This window comes from Tauraco erythrolophus, chromosome 13 (genome assembly GCF_009769465.1).
Source record: "Tauraco erythrolophus isolate bTauEry1 chromosome 13, bTauEry1.pri, whole genome shotgun sequence".
Lineage (NCBI taxonomy): Eukaryota > Metazoa > Chordata > Aves > Musophagiformes > Musophagidae > Tauraco > Tauraco erythrolophus.
In genome coordinates, this window is record NC_141477.1 from 8,295,625 (window position 1) to 8,307,680 (window position 12,056).

Genomic DNA, 12,056 nt, shown 5'->3' on the forward strand with positions numbered 1-12,056 from the left:
TGGGGTGGGGACACGCTGCTGGAGAAGGACATGGGGAAGAGAGTGCAGGCCTGCAGGGATGCCTGTCCCCCTCCCAAACACTAACGCCCACTGCTCAGCCTCATAATAAAGAGGCAACATAAAGGAATATCAAACACCGCATTGAAACAATTCACACACACGTTAGACATGCTGTGCCTCATCTCAAAAGAGTTGCTGAAAGCAAAAGATGAAGTGCCATGGAGAAGTTTATTAGCTGCCTTTCAGCTCAGTTAGGGGCAATATGGGGGACATGGTGGAAGGAGCTGCAGCACACAGCAGAGTCATTTGGATGGACTCAAAACCAGCCTTTGGGATTGTCCAGGCACATGGCTGAGTGCACTACTGTCGTGGGTTAGGTTGAACCCCCACTCACAGCCGGTCACTCCCCCTCCCCCACCCTCAGGAATGAGGGAGAGAATTAAAGGATAAACGGGAAACCCATGGGTTGAGATAAGAACAATTTAATACAGATGATTTAATACACAGTGCAGATGCTCACCACCCCCTCGTATGCGAAGCCCGTCTCGTCCCGAAGCTGCAATCCCGGACGAACGTGAGGCCCCGAAATAGAGAGGGGCAGAGAGAGAGAGAGAGAGTGTACTCCAAGAGTGGGAGTACTGGGAGAGAGAGAAAAAGAAAGAAAAACAATAGACCAAAAGCGGAGCAAGCCTAGAAGAGCAAAAGTGGCGAAAGAGCCGAAGCGCCAAAGCCCTTCTTTCCAGCTGACCCTCACTTTTATACTGGGCATGATGCTGCATGATATGGAATACTAATTGGCCAGTTTGGCCCTCAATCTTAAGTTCCACCACAAATCACAAGGAGAATCGTGGCCCCCTTGTCCCAACTATGCTCCCCCCTTATCCCGCCGTGCTTCTGCACTCCGGCACACTGAAAAGTCCTTGGAGTTTCACGTCCAACCACAAACATCAACTTGCTATCAGCATTCTTCTCAGAGCGAGCCTCTGAGTAAAACCAAAACACGGAGCTCTTCTAGCTGCTAAAAAGAAGAGCTAACCCGGTCCCAGCTAAAACCAGGACAACTACTAACTCTCTGCCAGCTATAAAAGGCAGATGCGTGCAGGTGAACTCATGCCTCTCACACAAACCTCACCTAGTTACAATTCCTCACATTAAAATCGCCTTATTTCAAATGCTGACCTGCTCCAGCTGTTCGGGTTTTATGAAGACTTCCCTGGAGCTAATGGCTGAATGCACTGGTGGCTGCGACAGAGCCGCTCGCGATGCTGAGGAACTTGGTCATGGCATCAAAGCATTTCCCACACAGCTCCAGAACGGAACTGAAAGAAATCCACCCACAGGCCTGGATAGAACTTGCAAGAACACAGAGACAGATCACTCCATGCTTGTAAAATTATAATAAAAGACTTCCAAAGTACAAAAATACCCCTGCTGAAACCAACATCCTTTTTATACATTCAGTCTTCATCCCATGCTCTGGAAGACTGTGAGTTTAATCCAAAAACGGATTATGTTTTTGCATCATGTGAGTACGTTCATGGGTTACATTTCAAGGGCTCAGCTTTTTTCTGCATTTGTGCTGTTGATAATTGTTGTCTGTTTTCAGTCACTGACAACTATTTCTTAAAAGATTCAGTGAAATCCATTAGCGAGCCTCTGGTAAGTGGCTTATGCATTGCTTCGTCAAGACAGCTGCCAGGTGATACGCTGATGTACTTCTACATCGTTTCATGTATTTGATAAATCAGCAATGGGGAGCAAAAACCAAGGAAAGGGAGCAGCAGAGACCACTACCACACCTTTGTCAGCCTCCTCTTGCAGAGGGACAGGCACTGCTTCTTTCTACAGGCAGACTTTTGTAGTTAAAAGACTCTTTTCTTCAAACCACATGAATTCATTAAATGTAAGTGCAGCTGGAAACATCACCACCTCAGCACAGAAAAGTGCAGAAAGCTCTCAGAGCCCGTCCTGCACCCCTCTGGTTGGGATACCAAAGATACCAAGTGCAGCACATCCTCCTTGTCCTGCCTTCCCAACCTCACAGCCAGCAGCCCTGCAGGAGCTCTCTCTAATCCCAGCCTCCCTCACCCAGGTCTCAACTCTGCAGCAGAAAGCAAGAAAGCCATCTCTCCGCTTGCAGTGGCTGCTCCCACATGGCCGTTGTGCCCTGGCAGGAGGTGACTCCACTGGTTGTCCAAGCGTACATCCTCCTGACACCTAGCGTCACCTGCGGGCTTTCTCCTGGGAGCAACTGCAGGCACAGGCAGACACAGAAAGCTGCCAAACCCTACCGCTAGCACCAGCCCTTCAAAAGTTAAGTCCTGAACTACCTAAACTGGGGACACTTCAGGGTGGAATAATGGCAGAGCTCAAACTTTCAAGCTCCTGCCCCAGGATCATTGCAGAAGATGGTGAGGTTTTTCCGAGTCCTTTCTCCAGCCCCTGGAGCAGCAGCAGAGGAGAGGCTCTGCCCGTCAGATACACCTATCTAACTAGCTGTTTAAAATAGCCCTTATCTACAAGTCAAGCAAGTTTTCCCCACTATCCTTGCACAGGGAGAGGTTTCCAAGATAGGCGAGATAGAGGAGGAGCCACCTCTACAGCACATTAACCCACCCCAGAGGCTCTCCAGCCCACAGTCCCACCAGGAGCATCATAACCCACACTTCCAGGAATCATAAAAGCCCAGGCTCAGCAACCAGCCTCACACACCATCCCCTGCATGATCTTGTTTACAAGGCAAAAGCTCTCTGGCAAAACAGCTTGCACAACGTTCAAACAGCGGTGGAGCAGACAGCGTTGCTGGTGCTGGCTCCCTTTCCATCCGGCTGCTCCAGCTCAGGCATCGCTGCTCAGAGGATGAGCTCATTGCTATTTCAGGTTGAATTTGCACTTGGCAATCTCCCTGGTAACCAAAACAAATTACTCATTGGTTTATAACAGATTTATCGGTTGTTTGTTTCAGTGTCTAGTGAAGTACACAGAGAGCTTCACCACATTATAGCACCAACACAGCCTGGGGTCTGACGGTGTGGAGGAGGACGGTATTTACAGCCATTGCTATGGAGATGGACTGTGTTAGCACTGGAGGTCAGAGGGAAAGCTGACTTCTGGGCTGACCCTAGTGACATGAAACTGCAAAAAGGAAGTGTGAGGCATGACCTTCACTCACACACACCGCAGGTGACCCTGCATGGTAGACTCCTGCCATCCCAGACACCAGACTGGTGTTTTAGCTTTCTCCAGCACATCGGAGTAACCAGTGAGATGCTGTTTGCAATCCTCTCCAGCCAGAAATCAAAAAATCCTTTTCTGAAACAAGCATCAGCAGGGTCTGACACTAGCATATCACTAACACCAGCCATCATCAGCTTCATTTCACGTGTCAGGACTATGAGGACACAGGACAGTTATAGGACTTGCTGCCTGTTTATGCTCTTGGGCAGGAATTTCCTCCAGTTCATCATCACATGCATCAGCACAAAGAACACTGAGAAGCCAGGGAAGAAGAACTAACCTCAGGGTATTTGCCTGCTCTAATCTGCATGTAGAGCCCTTGAAGGAGATCAGCATGTCTGTTTTTCTGTCACACCTAGACCTGAGCCAAGATGTAGCTCAGAAGTTGTCCGCCTCTTAGGTTTAACAAAGAGTTTGGAGTGGTTTTTCACTGAAGGTGTTTTTGCAAGAAAGAAAAACTGCACCCCGACCAGCTCAGTCCAGCAAGCTGAATTGCTGATCAAGATACGTAACCCATGGCTGAGCCCCCAGTCCAGTCTTCTGAAACAAAAGCAGGCAGGTTGTGTCCTCTACCCACTGTAAGAAACCCATCCCACCAGAGAGAGAGATACAGAGGCAAAGTTTCCACCTTCAGCTAAAAATCATTATGGTGATAATGGTATAAGAGAGTGAGAAGATTACAACAAAAGGTGGATGATGTGCTCATGAGTCCAACAAAGCAAATCTGGACAGAACTAAACGGATTTGTATCCTCACCAAGTGCCTTTGTGCCACTGCAGCAGGGTGAGCATGGGCTACTCTCTTGTCCTGCTCCGATGCCACCACCCAGGCGGTTTCCAAAGGCAGCACTGAAATACGTTATACATCAAGTGGCATTTACCTGGCAGGCTGTCCCAGACGGGAAGGGTGACTGGCTTTCAGTCGGCAGAGCAAGGGTAGATAGGAAACAGTATTTGCATGTGTTGAGTGAAATATATAGCAATGTGTATTTTTAAAGTGAGATGAGACCAGAGAGGGATATTCTTGCACCCTGCACTCCTCATCACTGCCTCTCCTACGGTACAGTCAGAAGCAAGACCAGGTCAAGACAACACTTAGAGATCACCAGGAAATTTTAAACTGGAAGCAAATCAGTAGGAATTACTTAGATTTCTGAATGAGGACCACACAACCCTGTGCTTCTGGAGGTACTGTCTGCATTTGCATTCCCTCAAACCACCAACTGCCCTGTGGTTAACACTGTACCAAAGAGCAGGACGTGGTGCCAGGTCCCCAGGATCATTTCAGAATCCTAATGCTGCCTCTGTGGGGTGTTCATCTGAACAGACGTCAGCCAGAACAACTCATCCAGCCCATCCACTGGATTAGGTAAGTCAGGCTAGAAAAATCTCTGTAGTACCCAGCAGTGGCATGAGTGCACACAGCTGTCCCAGGGCAGCACGTCTTCTGGGATGGCAGGCAGTCCTGGGCTTGACACACCTATGGGATATTTTAAAGAACTCTTTGCTATGTCAGTGCAATGAAGAGGGGCAAACAAGAGGCACATAATGAAGAGGAAATGGCTTGCGAGTCCAAACATGGGGTAAGACAGAAGCTGGAAAGGCGGGCAGTCAGTGCCTCAGAATTGACTAATTCCAAACCTTTGCTCCAATGTTTATTATAGAAAAGAGCAGATAAGAAAGGCAGCTGATGGTAACAACTGCCAGGGGCAGCCAGTCCCAAGTTAAACAAATAGCAAATGCCTTGCAAGTAGCCTGCCAAGTGAGAATGATTCCCACAGCTTGGGGCATTTCTTTAAAAGAAAGTACATTATTTTCTCCCACCCCAGCATCCTATCAGCAATGGGGGAGCTATATTTAGGGTGGTTTCATAGTTGCTCTTAAGAGGATCTTTGGTCAGAGACCACCAGAAGCCCATGAAAACTGAATATTCCCAAATGAAGGCATTGGGGAAGAGCTGGGAGCCAATTCCCTACAGGAAAGCCAACTAACAACCACTGTGGGCTGGATCGGCCATGGGTTTAGTGTGATGAACCACTTCTATTTTTCTTAGCAAAGGAAGAAAGGCACATCCAGCACACTGGTTCCGAGACAGAGTTTTAGAGAATTGAGTGGATTTTTCACTGTTTCTGGCCAAGCAAAACAGTGGAGAGCAATTCTTTCTTGGCCAGAAGCTCTGAAGTCCTCTGCTGCTTAAACACTAGTGTAACACAAGAACTCTCATGTACTGGGGCAGCTGCTTTGACATTAAAGCTAGCTTGAAGTAAAATAGGTGGATCACAGATCTCTGTACCAACTGTGCCTCCCAACAGGAGTCACTCGGCTCATCTACCACATGCAATTGCTTGTTAACTGTGGTCTCTTAAACCCATCATTTCAGTAGATAGACATCACTGAAGCTAGCCATCATTTGATTTGAAGCTCCTCCTATCTCAAAGCGTCATAAAGCATGAAGGTTTCTGATGTCTTGAAGACAACTGGGAAGATTTTCCAGGAGGGAAAGCTTTTTTTTAAAAATAAAACCAATCAACTTTCTCCTGTTCTTCCTCTCCATCTAGATCACATTAGAGACATCAGAATAGACTCATTTCACTGTAGCTCTGCAAGTCAACAAGCAACTGGCTCTAAACCATTTTGGTTCAAATTTTTAAACCTCAAACTATACCTGTCATGTGGCCTCCCATGGGAAAATTTTAGTCTCCTCTTTTCCACTCCAGTTTGGTTTCCCCTTTCTAGGGGTGGAAAGATATTAGAAACAAGGAACCCAAATAGCCACCCTGCAGTGCTTGTTGCTAGCAGGGAGCCAATTCACCACAGGAAGTTTTTTCGTGTAGTTCATTAAAGGTCTGGGTGACAACTCGTATTTACATTTGGTCTCAACAGATAACAAATGCAGCTGTATCCAAGAACTTTTTATCCCTCATGTTTAATGACTGTTGACTGCCTACTCATGTGCCAAACAGTCAGCTCTGCCAAGCAGGAGGAAGGTAGAGATGCATCCCAAATTAAATCAGTCATCAGGGTCACCTCAAGAAATGAAAAAGATCAAGCACATCCGTGGAACGAGTGGGTCTTCTGAAAAGAGCAATCTCAAGTCAAGAGGTTTTGAATTCCCTATTTACAAAAATAATACAATTCTGTAACACCATCCAAACCAAAATTGTAACTCTGCCTTAAAGTTTCCAGTCAGGCGCACAGCAAAATACCAACCCTTCCACCCTGGGCTGCAGCTCCCTCACTGCCAGCAGCCCTGTCCTGGCTCTCCAGCCTTTTCCAGGGCACTCTTTAATTCGGCCTTTTTTGAAAGAGTGCTTCCTCAAGATCCTGTTTATCGCATTCCACCATGGCTATAATGCAATCCTTGCCCTGCTTTTGAATAACTCAGAAGTCCTAAATGTCATTTTAGCCCTGTCTTGCCACAGGACACAAGCCCTATCTGCCAGGGGGGAAAGAGCTGTTTCCTCAGAGGGACATTAAATAGCTGGAGAAGCACAAGACCATCCATCCATCCGTCCCCGAGACGACACCGCGCTTTCTTGGTCTGACAGCAGGAATTTGCTCTGGCAGCATTCTTGGCACCACACGTCTGAACTGCTCTGAAAGCATCGGGGGCCAAATCCTGCTCAGTACGTGCTGCAGGGACGTGTAGGGAGGGTGAACGCTGACCCACCGAGAAGGCTTTTTCGTGGCTTCCCACATACCAGCTTGGAGCAGCGCAAAGCCTTTGCGGGAAATACTTGGAGCAGCAAAATGAGCCAATCTCTGGTAGGATAAGAGATTTTGGCTACGGGCCTGGGGAAGGGTTGGCTATGTGGTACGCACAGCACCCACATCCCCTGGGACTGAGGGTAAGAAGCCGGGACAGGGCTGTGTTCTCCTGCCACTCTTCCCCTCTTTGCACCCTTCCTGTTTCACGGGGCTCAGCAGCACCCAGGCTCAGCAGCACCCACCCACGGGCTCCCTCCCAGCACATAGACCTCATTTTAGCCCAACTTTGTGACTACATCTAAATACAACAGGGCTACTTCCCTGCACCAAGCAGCTCACAATACTTCTTTAAGGTACTTTATTCTACCAGTTTACACATTTCGGAGCCCATGTTTCTGCAGTATTTTTGCTTAGCCTGCAAGCTCCCTTTGGACACAGGTGAAGGCTTAGCAAGAACTGAAAAAACTAAAAGAACTGAAGCCAGAACTTTAGTTCTTCTAAAACCATGCTGCAGAAGCGGAAGCTCACATTTATCTAAATAGCCTTTAATCCTTTAGAATCCCAGTGTCTCAAGAGCCGTCTGCTTAAAACTCGTCTCCAAATCAGGGTATCTAAATGAAGCATGAGGTCTTTCTTCCTCCCACACTCCCTCTGCCAAAATCAGACATGAAATGACTGATCTCAGACATTTCTGCTTTATTACTCTCCCTGTCTGCATCTTCCGTAATAGAGAAATGACAAAAGATCCCATTGAATCAAGCTGAAGTATTTCGCAATGCATTTTTATATAATATATAAATGCATTTTTAATAATAAAATCGCAGGTCAGGTCTGGGAAGGTTTATTGTATAAACATTATTTCCATTACCTTTTTAAGGAAAAGTGATTCCACATAGCTAAAATTACAGAATGACATCTGAAATCTCAGCTCTGCTACCTTTGCACTCCTACATGTGGAGAGCAAGGTGACAATGACTGGGGACAACAAGGGTGAGAGGCGGCCATCAACTGCATAGCTCAGCCCTCCACACAACTGCTGGTGACACCTGCATCTCAGTGTGACCCCAGGAAGCCAGTCAGAACTTACCCATTGCTCTCCAGGAAGCTGCTCTGGTTTAGGAGCATACCCAAAGCCTGAGCAAACTTTGTACATTGCTGGTGGTGAGGCTTACCTTGCCGCTATTAACACTGTTGGGGCTTCAGGTCTAAGCAGTACAACAAAAAGGGAAAGTCCTAAACATAGGCTGAATAGGATTGTCTCATCAGCAAGGACCAGAGAAATTTTCCAAGGTTCTTGAAGGAATTGACACCTAAATTGACACGGTTCAATGTCCACGTGGAGGCCAGTGACGAGTGGTGTTCCTCAGGGGTCAGCACTGGGACCAGTGCTATTTAACATCTTTGTTGGAGACATGGACAGTGGGATTGAGTGCACCCTCAGCAAGTTTGCAGATGACACCAAGTTTTGTGGTGTTGTGGACATGCTGGAGGGAAGGGATGCCATCCAGAGGGACCTTGACAGGCTGGAGAGGTGGGCCTGTGAGAACTTCATGAAGCTCAACAAGGCCGAGTGCAAGGTCCTGCACGTGGGTCGGGGCAATCCCAAGCACAAGTACAGGCTGGGCAGAGAATGGATGGAGAGCAGCCCTGAGGAAAAAGACTTGGGAGTGCTGGTGGATGAGAAGCTCAACATGAGCCGGCAATGTGCGCTGGCAGCTCAGAAAGCCAACCGTATCCTGGGCTGCATCAAAAGAAGCGTGGCCAGCAGGTCAAGGGAAGTGATTCTGCCCCTCTACTCTGCTCTCGTGAGACCCCACCTGGAATACTGTGTTCAGCTCTGGAGTCCCCAACACAAGAAGGACATGGAGCTACTGGAACGAGTCCGGAGGAGGGCCACGAAGATGATCTGAGGGCTGGAGCACCTCTGCTATGAAGACAGGCTGAGAGAGTTGGGGCTGTTCAGCCCGGAGAAGAGAAGGCTCCGGGGTGATCTTATAGCAGCTTTCCAGTACCTAAAGGGGGCTACAGGAAAGCTGGAGAGGGACTTTTTACAAGGGTGTGGAGTGACAGGACAAGGGGCAATGGATTTAAACTGAAAGAGAGCAGATTTAGGTTAGATATAAGAAAGAAATTTTTCACTCTGAGAGTGGTGAGGCAGTGGAACAGGTTGCCCAGAGAAGTTGTGGCTGCCCCATCCCTGGCAGTGTTCAAGGCCAGGTTGGATGAGGCTTTGGGCAACCTGGTGTAGCGGAGGGTTTCCCTGCCCATGGCAGTGGGGTTGGCACTAGATGATCTTGAAGGTCCCTTCCAACCCTAACCAAATTTGTGAATTTGTGATTCTAAATCCCCCAGTGCACCTGCTATGTTGCTCACCAGCCTGGGCTGCAGCTCCAAGGACACTGTTACATCTTCCACAGCCAGGAGGAAATGGCCTGCCTTTTGTAGGCAGGGTCTGTACCTTGGGTTAATTAGTTAATTATATTCAATTCAGTCCAGCTGGGTAATAATGATTGGATGCCATACTGCTGGACAGGGAGTACACTTAAAAGGACGTAATTCGCACAGGCTACTGCTAAGGGGACAATATTATTCCTGGCTCACATCATCAGCTGTGTCCACTGAAGCACTGGAAGTTTCAGCCGTGTCCCAGCTCCCACCCAGTGGTAGGACCTGTGTGTGCTGACTGCAAGGATGTGTTTCCAAGATGGAGATAGGAGGAGATAACCACAGCCATACTACCCAAGAACCACACCAAAGCAGCACAAGTTTCCACTGACACGCACACAGCACAGAAAGGGCTGTGACGTATCCTATAACACAGAACAACCTTCTTTTCACACAGGGACTACACAAAAGAAAGTAAATTGCTTCTTGGAGGCAAGGAGGCCAATTACTTCAAGCTTTTGTTATATCTTAGTGCAATGGGTGTGGACTGTAAGTCATATTCCCGTGATATGGGTTGAAATCAGAGATAAAGCACATCCTACAGCATCGTTCTCCTATTCATGAACGCGAACAGGGACCTGACAGGGCTCCCAGAAACTGCTTTGTACCATATGTCTGGGTTTTCCATTCATGGTACAGCTAGATGGAAAGGCTGCTTCCGAAATAAAGGCCAGCCAAGACGGGCTGGAAAGTGTTTATTTTCGAGTGTTTTGAGTATCCTAAACATTGTCTCCTTTTGACGAGCTGCCATTGTTTACATCCAGGCAGAGAATTATACCAGCATACGTGGAGGCAAGCCATCATTCACAGCAGGGAATAACTTCTCCTGTTAGAAACACTGCAAGAGCCTGATCCTACAAATGTCCTCCAGCCAAAATTCCCCAAGAGCTGTGCAAGTCAGAAACCAGCTGTAAAACTGAACTGGTTCCTTACAGCCACGGTCCAAAGATCTGAGCAATTAACTTTCTGTTGCACTGAGCTCGAGGGGTTTTTTTTGCAGTTGTGGTGTTACCTCTGAAACACCTAACCCACATTTTTCTAGCAGGTATTAGTCAAGAATGAATTTTTATATACTGAGCTCTTTAAGGAGAAATTAAGAACTGTTTTTTTATTCAAGAATACTGTATTTGGGGGGGTGGGGAAGAGGAGGGTGTTGTCACTAACGTGAAGTACGCGGGTGCTTTTATCATTAAATAACAAAGTTAAAATTTTAAAGCCATATTTGGTTGCTTGATCAGCTATTTGCTTTGTACATCACGGCTGAAGAATGTAATCAGTTTCCTTTCAGAAGTTTTTTTGTTGTTGTTTTTAAAAAACACTCTTCCTCTCTAAACGAGGTAAAAGACTAATTGGTAGATGGATTGTTTTAATCCTTCCCCCCCCCCTTTCATGTGCTAGACTTCAGTGAGTTAAAAAGCTACATCCATTTCTAAACCACAAACTAGCTTCTGCTTACACAATACAAACTGGACCAGAGTCACACACATTTACTTATCTTTTGACCAGTTGCTAAAAAAAAGACTAATGACAGAAACACCCATCTTGCAAACACAGGGGCAAATAGTTTCACTCATGCAAATCTAGAAAGGTACAAGGGTGCAGTATTTGTATGAAGGTATTTGTATTCACGTGGGGACAGTCGCAAGTGTGGTTCGTCAGAAACTCTGCAACTGCCTGATATTCCGTAACACAGAAAGGAAGAGGAAAATGTGATAATTATTAGGTTAAAGCTTGTATTTCCATATTCCCCAATTCTGTTACTCCCAGCCTGCTTCCTCCATTCAGAGGTATCAGTCCTCAATTTCCAAGAGCATCACATCACCTGAGAGCCCACGAAACAGCCACTGCTTTAGCTATTTCCTCCGCAGCTGTCATTAAAAGCACAGGCACATCTGGTCACCTGCCTAGGAAAACACACAGCTGACAGCTCTTACACAGCTCTGTACCACTGCAAACTCTCCCTAAACACCCACTCGGCTGAGAAGCAAAAAGAAAAGCTATATTTATACTCCAGTGGCTGCCTGTACTTTCAAAGCCACCAACTTCCAGGAGGGAATACTTATATTAGAAAAAAGAGGATGCAAGAGAAATCAGAAGCAAGAATTTAGATAAATCCCATAAACACCCCATAAAACAGAGGCGCTTTCTGAGGTTAATTCAGTGATACATGAAGAAACTGCTTGCTAGAAAGAGTGGTTTAGAAGTACATTATACACCCAGAGACTTCCCATTTCCCCCAGCCCTGCTCTCACAAACCCTTTCCCCAGCAGAGCAGTGACAAGGCAGAGAAAAGACCCAGCGCAAGCCCTGAAATCCGAAGATCTGCAAAGCGTGGGATGCTGAAACGCTCCCTTGCCCTGCTCAGCGAGATGATGCTGGAGAGGGAGAGACACAGGCATGTGCTTACTGGCTGCCGGAGAGCCTGGGAGCTGCTGCGAGGCGTCTGCTGCCTGGAGGAGGGAAGGGATGGACTGAACTCCGCGTGCGGCTGTGCGCAGCACCTTGGCAGCGGGACGGACGCGGGAGCGCTTCGGTCCAGGGCTGTGCCTCCAGCCTGGCAGAGGTAGGGCGGCTGGGCTGGAGTGTCCAGCTGGCGGGACAGCGGCTGCTTTGCAACTTATAGCAGGGAGGTGCATTGCAAAAAAAAAAAAAAAATAAAATAATGAA

General features: G+C 47.4%; 1 protein-coding gene across 1 annotated transcript in view; it reads right to left on the reverse strand.

Annotated features, from left to right (window-relative positions):
• Positions 1–11,829, reverse strand: part of FHL1 (four and a half LIM domains 1) — a 34,545-nt gene extending 22,716 nt beyond the window's left edge. Inside the window, exon 1 of the mRNA XM_086619461.1 lies at positions 11,797–11,829. The gene's annotated coding sequence lies outside the window, so the exon portion shown is untranslated. The remainder of the gene's footprint in view (positions 1–11,796) is intronic.
• Positions 11,830–12,056: the final 227 nt, after the last annotated feature.